The sequence below is a fragment of the Notechis scutatus genome, chromosome 6 (assembly GCF_049901735.1).
Source record: "Notechis scutatus isolate UNSWTSFEM ecotype Mainland chromosome 6, rNotScu1.2, whole genome shotgun sequence".
Lineage (NCBI taxonomy): Eukaryota > Metazoa > Chordata > Lepidosauria > Squamata > Elapidae > Notechis > Notechis scutatus.
This window is the reverse complement of record NC_142014.1, coordinates 29,485,260-29,509,526: the sequence shown is the minus strand read 5'-3', so window position 1 is coordinate 29,509,526 and position 24,267 is coordinate 29,485,260. Positions and strand designations below refer to the sequence as shown.

Sequence of the window (24,267 nt, the reverse complement as noted above, 5' to 3'; positions counted from 1 at the left end):
ACAACGTTCCTCCAGGCCTTAATGTTTTCTACCATCTTCTGGAGTCCATTTAAGCTCACACCGGCTGCTTCAGCAACTCCATCCAGCCTCCTCCTTCTCTGCCGTCCCCTTTGTCTTCTTTTGCCCTCAATCATTCCCAGCATTAGGCTCTTCTCCAGGGAGTCCTTCCTTCTCGTTAGGTGACCTAATTATTTGAGTTTCATCTTCAGGATCTGGCCTTCTAAAGAGCAGTCAGGGTTCATCTCCTCTAGGACTGACCGGTTGGATGGCCTTGCAGTCCAAGGGACTTGCAGGAGTCTTCTCCAGCACCAGAGTTCAAAGGCCTCCATTCTTTGGCACTCAGCCTTCCTTATGGTCCAACTTGCACAGCCACACATTGCAACTGGGAAAAGGAAGTCTTACTTCCCCAATTTTGCAAGGAAAGGGATCTGAGGCCAGGACACATTGCATTTTAGAATCAGTGCTGGTCCTTTGGATCCATCTCCCAAAGGACGTCAAGGTTCTCCCCTCACCGATGGCTTCTGAAGAGGTCTTCAGAGAAGTGTAGTATATAAAATTATACATTGCAATGACTTACCTGTCAATGAATAGTTCAGCTTCAACCATAACAATACAAGAGCACACAATAGATACAAACTCAAGGTTAATCGCACCAAACTTGATTGCAGGAAATACGACTTCAGCAACAGAGTGCTCAATGTCTGGAATATTCTACTCTGTGGTTTCTTCCCCAAACCCCTTAGACTGTCTACTATTGATCCTTTCCTAAGAGGTCTGTAGGGGGTGTGCATAAGTGCACCAATGCCTACCATCCCTGTCCTATTGTTTCTTTTATTCTTATATGTATCCATGTTTTGACTTATACCTATTATCTTGTTTTGACTTATATCTTGTAAGCAATTGACAAACCAAGTAAAATAAAATAAAATAAGTTCTGGAGATCATTTGAGTTAACCCTGGCAACTTTTTATCTCTTGATTCATTCTATTTGGATCCACATCTTTCTTTATTACAAACCAAAACCAGGACAACCTAAGCTTTAAAAAAGCCAACCACCTCAAAGCATAATAACATTATAAACATATTACCAGTTTAATATATGATATACTTTTATTCATAAATCTTGATATAATGTAGGAGAGTGATTCTCGAGCTTTTTTTCACCACAGATCCACTTAAAATGCCTTCTGTGTCCATGGACCCCCAAGACTTAATTCTTGATTTAAAATATAACATTTCTTCCATCCTTTGTAGACCCTTTGTGATGACTTCACCCTTCCCTCCCAAATTCTGCAGATCACAGATTGAGAACCACTGATACAGCACATTGTTAAAGTACAAAATTTAGCAATTAAAAAGATGGTGTCAGAGCACCTGTCATTTAACATATTCATGCAGGGTGCTCCATATAAAACTTCTCGTACAAGGAAACTATATTCCAGTCCCTGCTTCAGCTAGTCAGATGTGCTAAAATGAAACATTCCTCCTTGAGAAAAGGAATAGAATGCCACTGTAACTCTAATAAATAATTTCTAAATGACACAGGAGAGAGTGGGCAGGATTCTACGTGTTTTCCATAAGAATAAGCAATTTTTAGATGATTTTTAGCGTCCATGAAAAAAATAAAGATTTTTTTTTTTTTAAGTCCAGAAAATTTTCATTTTCAGGAATGAATAATTTAGGCTTTATTTATTGTGCCTGTGCTTTCTCCTTGCAAATGACGGATTTCAAAACTAGCTTGGAGCTGTCCTTCCATGGCGGTTCAGTGACAGGATGACTTACAACTGATAACAGATATCAATCAGAGTTGGAAGGGACCTTGTAGGTCATCTAGTCCAATCTCCCACCCTAGCAGGAGACCCTACACCATTTCTGACAGATGGGAATCCAATCTCTTCTTGAAAGCCTCCAGTGATGAAGCTCCCACAACTTCCGAGGGCAACTTCTGCTCCATTGTTTGATTGTTCTCACTGTCCTAAAGTTTCTCCTTATTTCCAGGTTAAATCTCTCCTTCTTCAGTTTCCATCCATTATTCCTTGTCTGGCCTTCAGGTGCTTTGGAGAATAGCTTGACCCCTTGTCCTCTTAGTGGCAGCCCCTCAAATATTGGAAGGCTGCTATCCTGTCTCCCCTGGTCCTTTTCTTCACTAGACTAGCCATGGCCAGTTCCTGCAGCCGTTCATCGTATGTTTCAGTCTCCAGTCCCCTAATCATCCTTCTCTGTACTTTTTCTAAAGTCTCAACATCTTTTTTATTGCGTGGTGACCAAAACTGGACGCAGTACTCTAGACGTGGTCTTACTAAGGCTTTATAGAATGGTATTGGTACCTTGCTTGATCTCGATTGTATCCCTCTGTTAATGCAACTTAGGATTGCATTAGCTTTTTTGGCTGTGGTGCACACTGCTTCACCGAAAGCAGTATCCTTACCTGTGAAAAATAACAAACGAATGGCTAATTCATAACTATGAATTATGCCAAAAAAGGCATTAAGAGTTGTTAACCTAATTTTGCAAAGCTTCTTCTCTGGTAACACTGTATTGCAAACCAGAGCATACATAACCTTCGCCAAACCCATTCTCGAATACAGCTCATCTGCCTGGAATCCACACTGTATAACGGACATTAATACAATTGAGCGAGTCCAGATATATTTTACGAGAAGAGTACTACACTCCTCTGCTAGCAATAGAATACCTTATGCTACCAGGCTTGAAATTTTGGACCTGGACAACCCAGAACTATGCCGTCTATGGTCTGATCTAAGCTTAGTACACAAAATTATCTGCTACAATGTCCTACATGTCAACGACTACTTCAGCTTCAACTGCAATAACACATGGGCAAACAATAGATGCAAATCAAAGTAAACTGCTCCAAACTTGATTGCAGAAAATAGGACTTCAGCAACAGAGTGGTCAACGCCTGGAACTTACTACCTGACTCTGTTGTAATCCTCTCAACCCAAAAAAAACTTTAACCTTAAACCGTCTACCGTGCACCTCACTCCATTCCTCAGAGGTCTGTAAGGGGGCATCTATAAGCGCACCAGCATGATTACCATTCTACTGTCCCCATTTATTTGTACTCATTTATTATGTATCTACTTATACCTCTTTATACATTTGTTTATATGTTATGTTCATACTTATACTCTTCTCATACCTGCTTGACAAAATAAATAATAGAATAGAATAGAATAGAATAGAATAGAATAGAATAGAATAGAATAGAATAGAATTGAATTGAATTGAATTGAATTGAATTGAATTGAATTCTTTTCTTTATTGGCAAAGTGTGATTGGACACACAAGGAATTTGTCTTGGTGCACATGCTCTTAGTGTACATAAAAGAAAGGATATATTTGTCAAGAGTCAAGAATCATCAGGTACAACATTTAATGATAGTCATTGGGTACAATAAGCAATCAAATCATACCAGGAAACAATCAATATAAATCGTAAGGATACAAGCGACAAAGTTACAATTTTACAGTCACAAGTGGTGATAAGGAGTGATGAGAAGATTAATAGTAATAGTAGTACAGACTTTGTAAATAGTTGGATAGTGTTGAGGGAATTATTTGTTTAGCAGAGTGATGGCATTCGGGAAAAAACTGTCCTTGTATCTAGTTGTTCTGGTGTACAGGGCTCTATAGCATTGTTCTGAGGATAGGAGTTGAAACAGTTTATGTCCAGGATGTGAGGGGTCTGTAGATATTTTCACAGCCCTCTTTTTGACTCAGGGTGCAGTATACAGGTCCTCCATGGAAGGCAGGTTGGTAGTAATTGCTTTTTCTGCAGTCCTAATTACTCTCTGGAGTCTGTGTCTGTCTCGTTGGGTTGCAGAACCAAACCAGACAGTTATAGAGGTGCAGATAATCTGCTGTGTTTTTCGGAGCACTACTAACTCTTTATAAAGCTGCCAGAGCAAAAACTCTTTTCCCCAAATGAAGAGCAATGACATCACCCTTAATAAATGCATAGTTGCTTTTCATCAGAACAATGGATAATGTTATGTAAGTAATTTTTTGCAGCGATTGGAGGAAATAACAAGGCCGGAATAGACGGAACTGCCAATTTCCTCATTTAAGGGCACACGTAGCTTTACGCAGCTAAGTAATCAAAATTGCCACCATTCATAAGTCAATTTGTTCATGTATGAAAGGAGGAGGAGAGGGGGGAAAAACACAAGGATGTCTTGGAGAGATTCCTTCATTTGAGTCATCTTTTCCTACCCGCTTTTTTTCTAGTGATTTTTATGTCAAAGAATCAAGGCTCTCAATTTTACAACTGTTGTGGTTATCCGGCAGCAGGTGTGGATGGCTGAGGACAGCAAGGACTCAGATGAGGGGCCAGGACCATTAGGGAGTGGACTGCTGCCTTCAGAGATTGTGGGGGCTGACAGCAGCGATGAGGAGCTTCCCGAGGAGCCTGTGCCAAGTGTGCATGCGCGCAGGGCTGCTCATAGGAAAGAGCAGTTACAACAGCACAGGCGACTCAGGAATAAGGCTGCAAGGTAATGGCCCCTCCTTCAAGAAAATAAAAGGCAGCTGTGAAGCGAACGTTCTTTGTAGGAAGCAAAGTCATTTTGAAACTCAGCCTCGTGGACATTACAGTATCTTAAGTTGGTATTTGAAGACTCTTGTGTTGTGAAATATTTCTTATCTGTTATTTTTGGCAGCCTCACACAGTTTTGGCGAGGTTTGTGCTTATCAAAGTTAAATAGTCTGCAGCAGCCTTTTAACCAGAGATTCGTAAGAATCATTAAAAGGTTTCTGTTCCCTTTGGTTTGTGTTTGTTTTATTGGAAAAAGGTTTGAGTCAGAACAACAACAGAGGTAAGCATTATTTGTGGCCTGTTCTAAAAATATTTTTTTTAAAAAAAATAGCCCTTGAAACTCCCATGGACTTAAGTGACCCAATTTCAGTGCAATGAACACACGATGTAATTGTGCCATAGCGTTGCCTTGTTGTTCAAATAGCACTTACTCCATTTCTCAAACACTTTCTGCATATTATTCATGTAATAGCTCTGGATATTTTAAAGTCAAGGGCAACTCTTGACCATTTTTATTCATCTGGCAAATTGCTTTGGCCTTTTGTTTGCCAGCCGGTAGAAATCCACAACACAGAGACACTGCTTATTTGTTGAATGGCGTTGCCAGTACATACACAGGAAGAGGATTGCAGGAGTACAGGTACTCCTCAACTTACAACGGTTCATTTAGTGATGATTCCGAGCTGCAACACCACTGAGGAAAGTGACTTATGGCTGTTTTTTCCACACTTGTGACCATTGTGGTCTCCTCATAGTCACTTGATCAAAATTCAGAGGCTTGGCACTTTGTACTTATAATGACAGTTGCATCCCCTTTTGTGACCTTCTGATAAGCAAAGTCAAGGGAGAAGGCAGATTCACTAAATGACCGTGTTACTAACAGATAACAGAGTTGGAAGGGACCTTGTAGGTCATCTAGCCCAACTCCCCACCCAAGCAGGAGACCCTACACCATTTCTGACAAATGGCAGTCCAGTCTCTTCTTAAAAGCCTCAAGTTATGAAGCTCCCACAACTTCTGAGGGCAAGATGTTCCATTGGTTGATTGTTCTCACTGTCAGAAAATTTCTCCGGATTTCCAGGTTGAATCTCTCCTTGTTCAGTTTCCATCCATTTTTCCTTGTCTGGCCTTTGGGTGCTTTGGAAAATAGCTTGACCCCTTCCTCCTCTCTGTGGCAGCCCCTCAAATACTGGAAGACTGCTCTCCTGTCTCCCTTGGTCCTTCTCTTCACTAGACTAGCCAGGCCCAGTTTCTGGAACCGTTCTTCATATGTTTTAGTCTCCAGTCCCCTAATTATCATGGTTGCTCTTCTCTGTACTCTTTCTAGAGTCTCAACATCTTTTTTATAGTGGGGTGACCAAAACTGGATGCAGTACTCTAGGTGTGGCCTTACTAAGGCTTTATAGAGTGGTATTAGTACCTCACTTTATAGAGTGGCATTAGTACTAACTTAACAGTTACAGTGATTCCCTTAATAACTGTGGCAAGAAAAATTGTAAAATGGGGCAAAATTCACTTAGCAACTATCTTGCTTAGCAATGGAAATTTTGAGCTCTATTGTGTTTATAAGTTGAGAGCTACCTGTATTGTTGTTGTTTTATTGTTGTTGTTTTTATTATTATTTTCTTCTACATGTCTCCCAAAATCAATTCTTCTCCCCAGAAAAGGAGTATTATAAGATTTGGGATTTATTTTATCAATGGCTAGATAGAAGAGTAAGAAACTGAAGTATATTGTAATAGTAATGATATATTATAATCGATTATTTTCAAATTAGTTATACTATGAATGCAATTTAGTAAGAATTGAGATTGGTTTTTAAAAATAGCCTGGAATTGAAATTAAAACTTTAATGATAGCATAATAATGATATAATATGATATGGAATGTTGATTAGAATATAATATGAATGTAAAGTTAAGAGGAAAGGATTATCGATATTGTGCATATAATATATGTACCAAACTAACACACTACAATTGAAAGGTTTTATTTGTTGTTTTATTTGTTATAAAAAAAAACCTTTTCCAAAATCAATTCTTCTACCTAGAAATTTCCTTACAATATAAAACTAAAATCATATACTAATAAAGAGTAGGAATGATACCTTTGTCCAAACTCAAGAATATAACGTGAATATATTATAGCTCCACTAAATAGTGGATTATTTTTTGTTGTTGTTATTTTTTAATTTGCTAAACATTGAATATCTGAAAGTTTAACAGAAAACCCGGCTTTATAAATCTGTTCACAAGAAGTTGACCTTTATGTCTCTCTCTGAATTCTGATGAAGTTAAGTGCGATTTTAGAAATCTTTAGATTTTACAAATTTTTAGAAATACATGTCAAAAATGCAGTTCTGTTCCAGAGAGAGAGAGTGTCCTTAGAGTAAAGAAAATTGTAATAGAAACTTTAAGCTTGTAGCCCGATGGCTGACAACCAGACAAAAGTCCATTCTGTAGGAAAACAGGAATTGCTTATTTTTCTCCTACTGTGGAAATACAGCCTTCAGCTTTTCTTTTATTCTGATGTTTATTCCCGAAGTCATTCTATTTTAGGATTATTTTCAGAAGATTTTTGCCAATCTAAAAGGCGGCCTAAAGTATTTTGTAAATACATAAAATTGTCCCTAAGGCTAAAATCTTTGCTTAGATAAAACACACATTATATACTGAGAATTAAAAAGCCAGTAATATTTAACGAAGTTTTCCATTTTTGCCCCTGAGTTATTTTTCCTTGTCAATTCTCTTAGTATGAGTGCGAGTATCCAATGAAAGTATTTGTAGTATGTAGGATAGATATAGATAGATAGATAGATAGATAGATAGATAGATAGATAGATAGATAGATAGATAGATGATAGACAGACAGACAGACAGACAGACAGACATGATCAAGAGTGAGAGAATGAAAGAGAGAGAATGGCACGTGGATGGATGGATGGATGGATGGATGGATGGATAGATGGACAGACAGATGGGTAGACACACAAGAAGACAGAGACAAAGTGAGATGATAGACAGACAGATGTATAAACACAGAGAGGATTAGATAGAAGAGAGAGGGAGAGAGAGAAAGCTCACCAAGATAGCTATTAGTAGGAAATTTGACTGGACTGTTATTTTATTCATGGACATTTTTATACGAAAGAAAGTGATTTCATACATCACAATTATATGTGATGTTTGTTGATCAGCTTGCCAGATTCTTAGTGTTGAAAAACAGATCCTGAAGTGTAAAAATTAAATGTGTTTTGCAATATTAAATTAAATTAAAAATGATAACACTGTAATTCATCCAAACCACTGGCTGTGTGTGTGTATATGTATAATGGATTTTTATTTCTAAAAAGTTAGAATTATTCAACCTCACTGGTATTCAGCTCTCCTATTAAAGATGGAATTTTTTTAAACCAAAAAAAATCCTGATTCAAAAACAGATGCTATCTTTTCTGTCTGTCTGTCTGTCTGTCTGTCTGTCTGTCTGTCTATCTATCTATCTATCTATCTATCTATCTATCTATCTATCTATCTATCTATCTATCATCTATCTATCTATCTATCTATCTATCCATCCATCTATCCACCTACTTGCCATTCTCCCTCTTTCATTCTCTCCCTCTTGATCATATTTATCTATCATCTATCTATCTATCATCTATCTATTCACCTACCTGCCATTCTCTCTTTCATTCTCTCACTCTTGATCATGTCTGTCTATTTCTCTCTGTCTGTATATATTTATCTAGCTAGCTATCCACCTACCTGCCATTCTCTCTCTTTCATTCTCTCACTCTTGATCATGTCTGCCTGCCTGCCTATCTGTCTGTCTGTCTGTCTGTCTGTCTATCTATCTATCTATCTATCTATCTATCTATCTATCTATCTATCTATCCATCCATCCATCCATCCATCCATCCTCTATCCCCTTTCTTTCTCTCTCTCTACTTACCTATCTCCCCCCCCCCAAAAAAAAAACCTTCCATAAACCATGTAAAAATTGCTACTAGCAATCATCCAACTCCAGGTAGGCCTTCAGAGTTACTCCATCCTTACTTCTGGGACTCTGAATTCCACCAAGGGAAAATGGATGGGCCAAGTGCTTGTATTCTGCACAATGTGTAAGTCAGTTCGAATCAATGACAGTGATGTGGTCAGCACATTCCCTGGACAATGGCTGATTTGGGTCTTAATATTTAGCTTGCTGAGGTTGCAGTCATTCCTGCCCTGTGAGAGGGCAGGGCATTGTTCTTCTTTTCTTCTTCTGTTGTTCTCCTGCACATTCCTAAACCGATGCTTTTATTCATTTCCAAAGATAACTTTGCCAGCCCAGCATTTTGGGGCTTATAGGATTGTCCAATGAGGCCCAAATGGAAGTTGCATTCTGAAAAGGCTGTGGCTTTGTGGAGAAGTAAAGTTGAAGCTCCATAAGGCAAGGCAAGAATCAATGGATGGAAACTAATCAAGGAGAGAAGGGTGGAAGAAGAATGGAGACTAATCAAGGAGAAAAGGATGGAAGAAGGATGGAGACTAATCAAGGAGAGAAGCAACCTGGAATTAAGGAGAAACTCCCTAACAGTGAGGACGATTAACCAATGGAACAGCTTTCTCCAGAAGTTGTAGATGTTTAATTACTGGAGGTTTTTAAGAAAAGACTGGACAGTCACTCTTATAAAATGGTATAACTTCACCTGCTTGAGCAGTGGGTTGGACTAGAAGACCTCCAAAGTCCCTTCCAGCTCTATTCTGATTGAATAGTTTGCCTTCAGAAGTTGTGGGTGCTCCACCACTGAAGGCTTTCAAAAAGAAACTGGACAACCATTTGTTTGAAATAGTATAGGGTCTCCTGCTCAAGCAGGGGTTGGACTAGAAGATTTCCAAGGCACCTTCCAACTCTATTATTCTATTATTAATTTAGAAACAAAATCCCCCCCCCCATGTATATCTTTCCAGGAAGATTAGGAAACAAGGTAATGGATCTAAGAAAGAGGGGATTTGGAATACAAAATCCATAGTTAATATACTATCCCTCTTTTATTTCTAAAAAGCCAATTTTTGGTGGGGGGGTTGTTTTGTTTTGTTTTTAGGAAATAGAAATAAAAAGAAACAAGGTGTAGTCAAACTTCAGATAATCACAGAAACAAGAAATAAGTTCCACTGAATTTACTTTCTGAATCACCCATATAAAATTGCAGTGTAAATCAAGGCTTGTTTATTTCTTGCGTTTTAGGATATCTGCTGGAACACAAAAACAAAACATAAAAGAAATCCAAAAGAGAATAAAAATATTTATAATATTTCTATGAATTCTGAACTCAGAAATAAAGAATGCATGAGGACAAAGCAAACTCAAACATGTATATTAAATCCTTTTTTTTAAAAAAAAGTGGCATATTAAAAATAGATGCTTTTATTTTGTTTTACCCCAAAATGCTGATACATTTGTCACAGATGCATGTAATTAAATTAGAGTGTATTGACACTTTAATCTTCAGTAACTAGCACTTCATGATTGAAATATAGCACAATAATATTTTTCATACATTTTAGTCTTTACTGAGAGATGTTTATATAACAGTTAGCTCCAGATACCTCTCCACAAATTATTTTTTTAATCAGTAAAATCCTTATACTAATATCCAAAAAAACCCAAATAATGTTAAAATTGCTATTAGTGTTCAATCCTCCTGTAAGATGTATTGCTTAAAATATATTATTTCTGATGCAAATTTATTTTAGTTCTGCTATTATTCTGCTATTAAACAAAGTAAAATTTAGTCTCTTCAGTAGAAACATTATCCTACAGAACAAATGTAAATTCTTACCTATTTAATCTGATGAAGTTATTCAAGTAAGTCTGTCTCAAGTTTTCTTTTAAGTTTCTTGTCTTTAAATCAGAAAAAAATATTTTCTACAGTGAATAATTTAAATTTGAAATATTCACTATTTAATATATTTGTTGAACTTATACTTGTTTTTCCATCAAAGAATGGCAATCATAGCAGTTAATGATATGGAAATAAAATGCAAATATAACACATTTATAAATGATAAATGACATGAAATAAAGGCAAAGATTTAAAAAATACAAATAACATATAATTTCATCCTCCCAGCTCAGCTGCTGAATCCATGTTTTTAACCAAAACTTTGGCTGAATTATGTTGCCTTTGCCAGCAAATGGGAAACAAAGAAGATGGAAATTTTAACACCAAGAAAATTTTAATATTTGTAGCAGTTCATTTGTTCATAAAACTATAGTATTGGGAAGAATTTAGGCTGTTAATCCTTATGTAGAGCAGATTTTATAGTAAAATGGCTTCCTATAAAATAACCACTAAGTTTTAAGTTCTGAGCAATACAATGCAACAATTCCATGTTGTGTAAGAGGGGGGGAATCAAAATTAGAAGAAATGATTGTGGAGCTGTCCAAGGTCCTGAACTGGAAACCAACAGACATCTCTAATAGGGTTTTATCCATATAAACTTTAAAATGAGCTTATACAAAGATAGCAATAGCGCTTAGCCTTATATACCACTTCACAGTGCTTTACAGCCCTCTCTAAGTGGTTTACAGAGTCAGCATATTGCCTCCAACAATCTGGGTCCTCATTTTACCCACCTCAGTAGGATGGAAGGCTGAGTCAATTTTGAGCCGGTCAGGATCAAACTGCTAGCAGTGGGCAGAGTTTAGCCTGCAGTTACTGCATTCTAACCATTGCGCCACCAGGAAGGAGAAGGAGAAAGGGAAGAAGGGAGGGAGGGAGGAATAGCAATTATATACCACTTCATAGTGCTTTACAGCCCTTTCTAAGTGGTTTACAGAGTCAGCCTATGGCCCCCAACAATCTGGGTTGTCATTTCACCAACCTTGGAAGCCTGGAAGGCTGAGTCAGCCTTGAGCCAGTCAGGATAGAACTGCTGGCAGTGGGCAGAGTTTAGCCTGCAATACTGCATTCTAACCACTGCGCCACCAGGAAGGAGAAGGAGAAAGGGAATAAGAGAAGAAGAAAGGAAGGGAGCGAGGAAGGAAGGAAGGAAGGAAGGAAGGAAAAAATGAAGGAATAACACTTGTATACCACTTCATAGTGCTTCACAGCCCTCTCTAAGCAGTTTACTGATATTGCCCCCAATAATCTGGGTCCTCATTTTACCGACCTTGGAAGAATTGAATTTTGAGTCAGCCTTGAGCCGGTCAGGATCAAACTCCTGGCTTGGGGTAGAATTAACCTGCAATACTGCATTCTAACCACTGTTTTCATCTGAACTATTAAAGCATCTGTGGCTCTTATTTTTACAGGCAGATCGATACTTTAAAACCTTCTTCCAGCTGTTTTCACATGCGCCTCACATTTTCCCCAGGAAAGCGAAGTTGCATGACTCACCTTGATTTTGAAAAATCCCAAGGGATGTGGCCCTATGAGATTGGAAAACAAATATTTACATTAATTATTCTTTTTTAAAAAGTGGTTTGCATGATGTTCCTACAGATTCCTAGCATCCCTTTTGAAGGATTTTCCTAGCCCTAATATCTGGAGAAATAAGTAACTGGATTATCAAAATTCCCCATCCTATTTCTAAGCAGAGATATAGAGAGAATGATTCTACCCATTCTCAGGGCTGCAGAAATTCTTCACCCATTATCAGTGTTAACCTTTAACACCAAAAAAGAAAGGTTGAGATATTTGAATTCTGCATCCCTTACATTCTCTCATTACAGATTTCATGTGAGTTTTGCTGAATATTACATAAATCACCCAGACACTGCTTATATTTCTGTTGTCTTTGGGAATTAAATGGCAAACTGAAATCGGATTTGTTGTGCATAAGTGTGTGGTATCGTGGCCCTGTGCATCTGGAATTCAGGTTGCTAAGAGATCAGTGCACCTGTGTTCTTTTGGAAGTAACATACTTGTAGCTTTTCTAGGAAGCTGTAAAAATTTAAATTACCTCTTCTGTACAACTGTGAAAGGAACAGCAATCCTGTCTCTAACATCTGTGTGAAATTTAGCTGAGAGCAAATAAAGGCTTGTTTCTTTAGCCCAAGTATTTTAATGTGTCCTCCAACTTGCTTTAAACTGGAATATTTTTTATCATTGCATAGGGGAGGAAGTGGCAGAACCTAGAGGCGGAGTTAAAAGAGGGATTAGTCTAAAATCTCTACGTGGCGACAAGTGAATTAAGTTGAACCTCCCTTGAATTCCGTGGTCCCTTATCTAACTCCAAGCAGGTGCTAACTGTTTGTTGAGAAGATTCCTGTGCATAATTTTTTTAACAATAAATCAGTTTAACTAGACTTTTGCATATGGTCTTTCATGCCACACATTATTGGCTTTTATTCATCTGCATTTTATTCTTCTACTGAACATCTACAGATTATAACATCATATCTGAGAACTGTCCATCGGGAACCAGGAAAATTAATCTTTATAAACGTTAAAATAAATAGCAGGTATTATTGTAATCTAGCCAATACATAGAGATTCCATGTGTTCCTCCTTAATATAGATTGAGCAGCAGCTAGTACCGTACCCAAAATCCTAAAATCCTTTTAGTTGATACTTAGTACAAGCTTGGAGGTTTGGTTAAATCGGTCAAATAAAAAAAAAATTAAAGAATAATTTGCAAAAAAAATTATTGCTGATTTTTTTAAAAAATAATTTAATGCCAATTGTATCAATCTAAAATTACTTATATATTTTTTTTTAAAAAAAATAGAAATAGCCCACATTATGGATGCAATAGTCTGATGTGTGAATTCTAGGATTTTTGTATGCACGCCTCATGTTTGTTGAGACTTAAGTTATTTTATATGATAAAATGTCAGTAGTATTAATGTATTGTCCAGCTGTTAGAGTATGTGTTGTTGCTATTCTGGCACCAATGTAAGGCTAATTGATGGTCTTTTTAAATAGGTACATGAGAGGGTGTCAGATGGAGAGAAAAATCTGTGTTAATTATTATAATTTGGCTTCAACCTGTCTGTATATTCAAAGGATTCTGTTGCATTCTATTGTTATAACCTGGTGTATGTTTGTTTCTAGATATGTGTGCTAATCCTGTAAGCTTAAAATCTAGAGCAGTTTTCCCAGGGTAAAGATCTCCAAATGTCTTGGATATGACATTGGAAAAATCTACAGTATATTACAAAATAAAGCAATTTCTGGAATTGTTCCTATTTAGTGGGAAAGCCATCCACTAAATGGAGATGGAGATGGAGAAAGATATTCTCACGATAGCTTTGAGTAATACCTCCGTACCCAGTGAAAATATTTCTTATAATCTAGGTCACCTGCTGTTAAGATCTGCAAGTTTGTATTTTAATTTGGTTTGCCTGTACAGCATCAACTGTGCAGCTTTAAAAAATAAAAAAGTAATTAGGTTGGGCGCATAATGAAGCAATTGTCACCCATTCTGTTTTGATTTTCTGCTTTGGAAGGAGAAAAGCTAATGAGAAGGTGGAACAGAACTCTGGCCAGTGCAAGTGAACCGAAATGATTGAAATTGATTTGTGTGACTGTTAGTCAACTGTTAATAAGTTGGAGCATCTCAGTTGTCCATTCACTTCCTATAGCAATAGCATTTAGACTTATACACCACTTCACAGTGCTTTACAGCCCTCTCTAAGTGGTTTGCAGAGTCAGCCTATTGCCCCCAACCATCTAGGTCCTCATTTTACCAATTTTGGAAGGATGGAAGGTTGAGTCAACCTTGAGCTGGTGGGAATTGAACCACCAAACTGCTTGCAGCTGGCAGTCCGCAGAAGTAGCCTGCAGTACTGCATTCTAACCACTGCACCACCATGTTTCTTAGATATACTGTATGGCGGGGGTGGGTGGGAAGAGGCAATATTTTTGCTGCCTATATCTTGAGGACTCATTTGAAATTAGAGTACTTAGTTCTGTATTACAATTTTCACTGTTAGCCTAACAAATACTACAAATTGGAGTTCTTAGATGAACTGTTCCCTAGATTAACTATTTACATCCTACACTGCAAGGAGAGAAGTTTGAACTACTTGTAGTCCTTGACTTACAATGGTTAATTGAGTGACCGTTCAAAGTTACAACATCACTGAAAAAGGTGATTTATAACCATTTTTCATACTTAAGACTATTGCAGCATCCCTGTGGAGCTTGGCAACTGACTCATATTTATGATGGTGTACATTATGTCTGCAATTTATTGTTACAAAAGCATGTAACTTTGTTTCATATTTAAACAAAACTGGTTACAATTTAAATTTTAAACTGTTCTTCTCATCAAGTAAAGACACATTTGGGTAGAATTAAAATAGGGATTTTTGATTTGCTTGGTTTAAGTTGGTTGGTTGGTTGCCATGCAGAGCGCCCAATTGATCATAGTTTAATCACTTTTAGGTCTATAATTTAACAACCCGCATTCTTATTGATCGTGTTTCTGTTATTACATTGTGTGGGGAAGCCAATTTGGTCTCATGGTTAAGGCACCAGGCTAAAAACCAGAAGATGGTGTGTTCAAATCTTGCCTTGGACACTAACTGAAGGACTTTGGGCCAGTCACTCTGTCTCAGCTTCAAAAAGGAGGCAAGACCACATCTGAAAACTGTTGCCAAGGAAACTGCATGAAGTTGTCCATGTAATCACCAAGAGTCAAGACTGACTCAAAGAAGAGGGAGAGGGAGAGAAAGAAAGGAAGGGGGAGAGAGAGGGAGGGAGGGAAGGAGGGAGAAAGAGACAGAGAGGCGAAGGAGAGAGAAATAGGGAAAGGGAGAGAGAGAGAGAGAGAAAGGGAAGGAGAGAGAGGGAAGAGGGAGGGAGGGAGAGGGAAAGAGAGGGGGAGAGAGGGGGAGAGGGAGGGAAAGAGAGGGAGGGAGGGAGAAAGAGAAAGAGAGAGGGAGGAAAAGAGAGAAATCTGACTTGTTCATGCCTTAGTGATGGCACTACCATTTATTTTCATGCCTGCTGCAGTTTTCTGTTGCTCTGTGATTGACAAAAAGATTTGTTTGTAAATATTCCGCAGCATTGCTACCATACAGCTTTGAAAGCCAGGAAGTTGGAATTGTTTCTCATAAAGAGGGCCTTCAGAACTACACTTTGGCATATTGCTGCACTTAATAAAGTCTCAGAGGCTCGGGCTCCCTGTCAGTTATAGATAAATCCTCTCCTTCATATAAATGCCAGGGCCTTTGAATGGTTGGCCTTAGAAAACAAAACTATTTTCCCCCCATTTGTTTCTTCAGTTACCCTGAGCTGTAGGCTTCCCTCATGGCAGGTTGCCCTCGATTCCCAACAGTTCATTGAATGACCCTTCGAAGTTACCACGGCCCTGAAAAAAAGTGAGTCATGACTGTTTTTCACTCTTATGACCATCACAGCATTCCCCACAATCCTGCGATCAAAATTCAGATGCTTGGCAACTGACTCGTAGTTATGACCGTTGCCTTATCCATGGGGGTCACGTGATCCCTTTTGGCATCCTTCTGACAAGCAAGGGAAGTTAGATTCACTCAACAACTATAAAAGAGCCTTAAATGGTAACCCACTATGTCTAGACCCCATAGCTATTTCACTTTTCCTGATCTTGTTTAGTTTAGTTTAGTTTACTGTAGTTTACTTTATTGTCATTGCACCTCGTACAACGAAATCAAACACCATCTTCAGTGCACATCATGACCATGAAAATAAACACAAACACACATCCTTCACCCTCCACACAAAAACCCCTGACACCGCACCAACACTGCACTATACAGCAGATTTCAAAAGAGCTACTGCTCTGGGATAGAAGCTGTTTTTCAGCCTATTTGTCCTTGTTTTTATCATTATCCTGTACCATCTGCCAGATGATAATAGTTCAAAAAAAGGGGTTCTCAGGATGAGATGGATCCTTGAGAATATTTTGAACTTTCTTAAGGCAGCGGGAGCTATAAAGGTCTTCCAGAGAGGGGGAGAGGGCAAACAATGATCTTCTGGGCAATTTTATATTTGTATAAGAATAGCAATGGGCTATATAGTAGTTGTTGATTCTTTGTGGACCTCTGAGTGTCCAAAATGGGTTAATTAAGGAAAAGATGTTATCAACTTCTTGTGATTCTCACACACATTTATTCACCGTGCTTAATCCACACTTAATCTTGTGAGGAAACTTCCTTTGAAGTATTAAATAAACTACCATTCCTTTGGCTTGTTTCAGACACTCTCTATGCCTGGTGGACAGAATTTCAGACTTGCGTATAAGATCGCATTCATTCTTAGGTTTATTTTGCTAAGGCTAGAGTCAGAGATGGTCTTCAGCCGGTTCTGAACAGTTCTGAAGAACCAGCAGCGGCAATTTTGAGTAGTTGGGAGAACTGGCCAATGCCACCTCTGACTGGCCCTGCCCCCATCTATTCTCTGCCTCCCATTGAGTCCCAGCTGATCGTCTGGGTCTTCTTTGGTTGTCTTGCACAGGAGAACAGAGCTGGAAAGCAGGTTCGTGGGGTGTGGAGGGAATGGAGATTTTGCAATAACCTTTCCCCAGGAATGGGGAGCAAATGGGGAATTTTGCAGTATCCTTCTCCTGCCACACCCACCAAGCCATGTCCACAGAATTGGTAGTAAAAAAGTTTTGAATGCCACCACTGGACTGCCATTTGTCAGAAATGGTGTAGGGTCTCCTGCTTGGGTGGGAGGTTGGACTAGATGACCTACAAGGTCCCTTCCAACTCTGTTAATCTGTTATCTGTATTATTAACAAGCATCTATCCATTTAGAATAAACAGCGAAACTCTTCGGGGGTTTTTTTTTTTTTTAGAAATATCCAGTGGATGAGATCATGGGTATGATATAACTGAAGGTTGTGGTTGATTCTGTGTGATCTACATTAGCAAGCTGGGCTTGAAACATCTTTTTAAAAAGAGAAGCAAATAGCAGGGGATAATCGAGAGGAGTTTTTCTGTTAATGCCCGAGAATGAGATAAATGAATTCCCTCTAACTCCTGTCACACAACATGCTGTGAGAGATTGTGGATTAGCTGGGAAAGAAATGGGATGGTAGATATGAAGACTCAAGAGATGACGGCCAAATTATTTTGCAGCTTCTCTCATAAACAGCAACAACAGTCCCAAAAACTTAGGAAGAAGCATTTCCAATCCTTCAAAGAGATTCTGCCTGAATTAACTCTCTACCAACAAGACTGCAAAATTCCTCTCCAGTTGTTAAATTCCTGTATTTTCACCAATACTTTATTTGAAATCTCTTTAGTTCTCCCTTCCTTCATCTTGCCCAACAGTGTGAAGCTTGGTAAGAACAGAACAGAACAACAGAGTTGGGAGGGACCTTGGAGGTCTTCTAGTCCAACCCCCTGCTCAATCTGGAAACCCTATGGCATTTCAGACAAATGGTGGTTCAATTTCTTCCTCGAGTGATGAAGCACCTACAACTTCTGAAGGCAAGCTGTTCCACTGGGTAATTGTCCTCACTGTTAGGAAATTTCTCCTTAATTCTAAGTTGCTTCTCTTCTTGATGAGTTTCCATCCATTGTTTCTTGTCCTGCCTTTGGGTGCTTTGGAGAATAGCTTGACCCCCTCTTCTTTGTGGCAGCCCCTCAAATACTGGATCACTTTCTTAACTTGGTTAATGAATAGATTCATTTCCACGACACATTGAATTGTAATTTAACCAGGTAGAATTTGTCCATGCTGTGCTCTAAACCACTAACATCAACCAAAGTTGGGCACGTTATTATCAACCCTAGGTGACTCTGAGCCAATCACCAGGAGATGGAGAGTTCTAGTCCCGCCTTTCCATGAAAGCCAGCTAGGTGACTCTGAGCCAATCACCAGGAGATGGAGAGTTCTAGTCCCGCCTTTCCATGAAAGCCAGCTAGGTGACTCTGAGCCAATCACCAGGAGATGGAGAGTTCTAGTCCCGCCTTTCCATGAAAGCCAGCTAGGTGACTCTGAGCCAATCACCAGGAGATGGAGAGTTCTAGTCCCGCCTTTTCCATGAAAGCCAGCTAGGTGACTCTGAGCCAATCACCAGGAGATGGAGAGTTCTAGTCCCGCCTTTCCATGAAAGCCAGCTAGGTGACTCTGAGCCAATCACCAGGAGATGGAGAGTTCTAGTCCCGCCTTTCCATGAAAGCCAGCTAGGTGACTCTGAGCCAATCACTAGGAGATGGAGAGTTCTAGTCACGTAATGTTGTGCATACGCGATAAGGACTGACTGGGCAGGGAGGGGAGGGGCAGGCAGAGAGGGCCAAGGCCAGCCAGGGGCACAATTTGCTAGTTCTCAAACTGCACAGAATCATAACAACCAGTTCTATAGAACTGGTCCAAACTGGTAGAATCCCACCCCTCGCTCACAGTGAACTAAAGCAGGCAGCTATTTATTAAGTATCCCAGATTTTTTTTACTTTTTCTTTTTGCCGTGGTGAAAACTGTATCGCTCAGATCTATAGCCTGAGTTAACATTGTAACTTTGGCACTAAGTGAACTGTTATAAGTCAAGGACTACCTGTAATCCTGAATAAATTACACATGGGCTTTTCTATTGTCTATTTTAACGTTCCTCTTGACACACAATTGGTAGGTAGATTAAATGAGAGTTTTTGATTGTGAAAATTTTTGTCCCTGCAGGTCTAAGCAAATTGCAAGTCTCAGCTTGCATCTTATTACAGTGTCCATTGTACAATATCCTGAGAAATGCTTTTCTCTTCCTAATTATTTCCAGATTTGAGGGTCATATAAATAGATTATTTTTAGGGGATGTTAAGTCATCCTTTATATTCCCCACAAAAAATCCTTTACCAATCCATACAATGCAACAAAAAAATATATTGTCTTACATTTGGTGTTGTGTTGCTTTGTGATATTTTTTTGGCCATGTATTCACAATCGCCATCCATTTCCCCCCTTGTATTTATAATGATGGAAAGGTGATATAAAAAAAAAAGAAATTTCATTTCAATATTTCTTTCCGCTATCAATTGCCTAAAATGTTGATAAAGCATCTGGATTTTTAAAGTCAAACTTCTCTTGAAGCCTATATTTTCCATATCTAAATGTAAAATATTTAACTCGACTCCACTATTACGGCAATGATAAAACATCCTTGTTGGGCTGGAGGCTTTTCAAAGTCTACAAATAGAATATTTTATAGGCACGTTATGAGTAGTATATGATCATAAAAGAATATGGGTGCTTTGTTTCACGATACTGCAAATCTTGAGAATAGGAATATAAGAAAAATATATGTTAGATGTAAAGAGTTTTTTATGTTTATCTGTTAGACTTAAATCAGTCTTTTGGGAGGGAAAACACATGTATTAAAACAGTGCATTTATAGAATATTTATGTTTCTATCCTGTTGAACTATGGAAGTACGGAATGACAATCAGTAATTTTGTAGGGTTTTAGGTGGCTAAGATTTTCATCACTATGTAGAATTCTTAAGTCAAACTTAAATTGGCTAACTCCTGTTTGGCCTACGTTTTAGCCTCCATTTCAAATGCTAATCTGTTTTTTTCATACAGATACTCAATTTATAACTATTCCAACATTTTAGGAACACAGTTCAACATCACACTGAGACCTTTCAATATATTTCTTTCGAAAAAATTATTCACACGCAAGTAACTTTGAAACTAAAACAAAGCTACAACAGAATGAGACAAATCACATGAGGTTTTTTTTAAAATAAAACTTCATTTTTTTTACAGAGCCAGCATAAAAAGTATGTTGTTCATCCCACTTTAAACATTCTTTGGAAGGTCCAATAGATTTGAAATAATATGTTCTAATGAATGGCTTTATTGTTTACATCCTACAATCTTTCACATTTTTTTAGTTTTATTTTTCCAAAATCAGATATTCCAATTCTTCGAAAAACATGATCTTCCTTCCTTCTTTCTTTCTTTCCTTCATTCCTCCCTTTCTCTTTCTTTCTTCCTCCCTCCCTCCCTTTCTCTCTTCCTTCCTTCCTTCCTCCCTTTGTCTCTTTCTTTCTTCCTACCTTCTTTCTTTCTTTCTTTCTTTCTTTCTTTCTTTCTTTCTTTCTTTCTTTCTTTCTTTCTTTCTTTCTTTCTTCTTCCCTTTCTCTCTTTCTTCCTCCCTCCCTTCCTCCCTTTCTTTCTTCCTCCCTTCTTCTTTCTTTCTTTCTTTTTTCTTCCTTCCTTCCTTCTTCTTTCCTCTCCATAAGACACATAAAAAACAGAATGCAGACTAATAACTTTTACTGATCGTTTCCCAATCTGAAAGCATGATTGTGCTCTGTATATTATTCACACATTGTTAGCCCTATGATACTGATCTCATCAGGAAACTAATTCTACCAGAAAACCAGAACTATACTTCATTGATAGTATTCACTTATTCATAATAAGTAATAATATATAAATACAGCCTGCCTGCATTTTTCCCCTCTCTTCCTTTCGTATCCCATGGACCCAGGAGGGAACCAGTCTTGTCCAAAATACTTTCACACCTCCCAAGGCTTAAGTCATGCTTCAGTACCTGTTGTTGTCCTAATGACTTCTGGTTCACTTATCCAAGGTCATGCCCAAGGCTCCTTAGCACACACAACCAACCATGCGTGACTACCTAAAATCTAGCTAGCTTTACCTACCCAATAATTGGAGTGAGTGAGTTGTGCGGTGGCCTAGAGGTAGAATTCTTGCCTCACAATCAGGAGGCTGTGAGTTCAATCCTAGGTGGAGGCAGATATTTCTCTCTCTGGGCACAATGAGAATATATCTGCCGGGAGGGGGGGGGGAAACTCCTCATTGGTGACAGGAAAGGTATCCAGCCAGTAAACACTCAGCTCCATTCAGTTGCCCAAGACTCCACTCTGCAAGAGATTACGGGGTCATTAAAAGAAGATGAATAATTGGAGTGAACCTCAAAAGAGCCTCTGCTTGTCCCATCTTTGAGTTGATCAGTCTTTGTTTTGTATTTTTCTTATGCCTTCTGGTACTTTCCTGGTCCTTGAGTACCAGATGGAAAGCATCATTTTGTTTTGAGAACTGTCTCTTGTGTCTTCTTACAATTCATTATTCTGGTAGCTTTCCTCCTGCTGCATAAGCTGAAATCTTTCCAAACAATGGAAAGTTAAATAGGTTTATGATTTCTGGTTAGAACTTCTCCTTGTATTTTTTTTTTCTTTTTGCACTGAGCTGTGTATATGCTGGATTGGAGGGAAACAGGCCAAAAATGGGGGGAAATTCATACAAAATGCAAGAAAAGTTCAACTCTTCTTGGGTAAATTGTTCTGCTTTGGAAGATTCTGAGGAAGGATCACAGATTGCTCAAAGGAAAGACCAACCTATGGAGATACAGCTGGCCATCACCATAACCTAAATTCCTTATGACCACCAGGAAAATCTGTATGTACTGAAGACACAAGAGATGAACTGGACTTTGTATCATCAACACGAGAACCATTGAGTCCAGCAAATACCAGTACTTGACCTTAGAGGTGGGAATAGAAATATTTAAACACTAACTCGATACCCATGCTTTGCTGCAAAACTATGTGGTTGGGCTTAGTTTTTGGGGAGGAAAATAAGGGGGGGAAATTCTGCCTCTGCCTACCAGCATCCATCGGTATTCATCTGGCTAGCGTCCTGTCAGTGTGTGAGAGAGTCGAGGGCTGTTTGAAAACTGAAAAAGTATTTGCTGTGTGAGCAAGGAGACAGCAAGGAGCCTGGGCGTGGCTTAGCTCAACTGTTCTGTACTAAAGCTGCTTGCTGCTATGAAACTGAAACTGAAACTGAAACTCCTCTCCTCTGTTTCTTTTTGCATTTGGAACAGATTTCTTTTCAGGTGGGGAGGGAGAGTAGAACTTCTTAGCATCAGAGCATGTTAATAATAATAATAATAATATACGAAAAACTAATGCTCTGATGGTCATTTCGAAAAATCCTTTCTTAGTGAGCATCTAGAAGCCAAGAGGAACATAGGGACCAAATTTCAAGTTTGTAGGCTTTACGGTTTTGGAGATTTTGTGATGATGCTGTCCTGTCCCCCACTAGTCCTTCTTTTCTCTAGACTGGCCATACCCAAATTCCTTCAACTGTTCTTTGTATGTTTTAGCTCTGTTATGTTTTGACGGAACAATGAGCCAGTGGAACTGCTTGCCTTCAAAAGCTGTAAATGCCCCAACCCTGGAAGTTTTTAAGAAGAGATTGGGCAACCCTTTGTCTGAAATGGGATAGGGTTTCTGCCTAGGCAGGGGTTTGGACTAGAACAGTGGTCGCCAACCAGTGGGCTGGGAACCACTGGTGGTTCATGATAAAATTTTGGTGGTCCATAGAGAAATGTCACCCCCAAAGCAGTTAACCCAGGCTGCATGAGAACTCAAGGCTGCGCCACCCACATGGCCCGCGGAATACAAGGCTTGTGTCGCTTGCATTGCGAACAACATGAGGTAGTGAGGGGAGGGGGAAAGGGCGGAGGGGGGGAAGCTGCCCCACTTGCCCCAGGCACCTCGCCTGGCCACTGGGCTGCTTGTTTCCACTTCTTTCTTCTTCTGCTTTTGGCTGCACACAAGGAAAGCAGCAAAAGTCTTTCTTTCTCTCTCCCAAACTCTGCCAGAAATGAGTCTTTGGGACCTGCAAGGCATCCTGTTCCAAGAGGCATGACAAGTCTCACAAAGACTCATTTCTAGTGGAATTTGGGGGAGAGAAAGAAAGACTTCTGCTGCTTCTGCTGCTTTCCTTGCATGAAACCAAAAGTCTCTCTTTCTTTCTCGTCCTGAGAATGGGGCTGGAGACAGTATCCTTTGATCCCAAATAAAGAATGATCAATCAGTAGGAAAACAGGATAGGGAATTTTCTTGCAGACTTTTTGGGGGATTTCTTCAGGGCCTCTGGTCCACGGGATTTAAAATTATGGGTTTGGTGGTCCCTGAGGTCCAAAAGGTTGGCAACCCCTGTTCTAAACGACCTCCAAGGTCCCTTCTAACTCTGTTATTCTATTCTATTCTAAATGGTGTATGTGCTGTGGCTCAATGATTAAGACACTGAGCTTGTCAGTCGGAAAGCCGGGAGTCCAGGTTCGAGACCCAAGCACCACACGACGGGTTGAGTTCCTGTCCTCGCCTCATCTCCTGTCAGCTTAGCAGTTCAAAAATGTGCAAACGCAAGTAGAGAAACAGGTACCACTTCGTTGGGGAAAGTTAACAGCGCTCCTTCGGGTTTCCTTCCTTAGCAGGGGATTGGACTAGCAGACCTCCAAGGCAGTGCTGCTATTTGACCAGTTCTGCCTGGTTCTAGAGTGCCAGCAGGAGCGATGAGCAGCGGAGACCGAACCAGTTCTCTCCGTTGGTCTGCTGGCTCTGCTGTTGGGCCCACCCACCCGCCCCGGGCTCCTATACTCACCTTTATCCGCTGAATTTGAAGCGCAGCTGCTTTGTGCAGCACAGAATAGCGCTGCATGGCAGCTGCTGAAGCGACCGGGATTGTGCAGGCTTGCAGGAAGCGAGTTAGAACACCTCTGCACTTGCGCAAAGTGTGCATTTGGCATGCGCATGCACGCAAAGTGTGCCCAACAAGCCACGCCCACTGAACAATTTTTGAACCCCACCACTGGCCCAAGGTCCCTTCCAACTCTTGTTATTCTATTCCATTCCGCTCTGATCCTGCATCCGATGCGCGGCATTACTTTTCACAAGTGCTGGATCACATTCTCAGCTGTTGGCAGGGGCATAGATCTTACTGAAGCATGATTGACACCCTACCAAAGTGTTTCC

The 24,267-nt window shown here is 39.4% G+C and overlaps 1 protein-coding gene across 11 annotated transcripts in view; it reads left to right on the top strand.

The window, feature by feature from the left end:
- Positions 1-24,267, top strand: part of MAGI2 (membrane associated guanylate kinase, WW and PDZ domain containing 2) — a 585,270-nt gene that overhangs the window by 202,974 nt on the left and 358,029 nt on the right. The gene's annotated exons all lie outside the window — the stretch shown is intronic.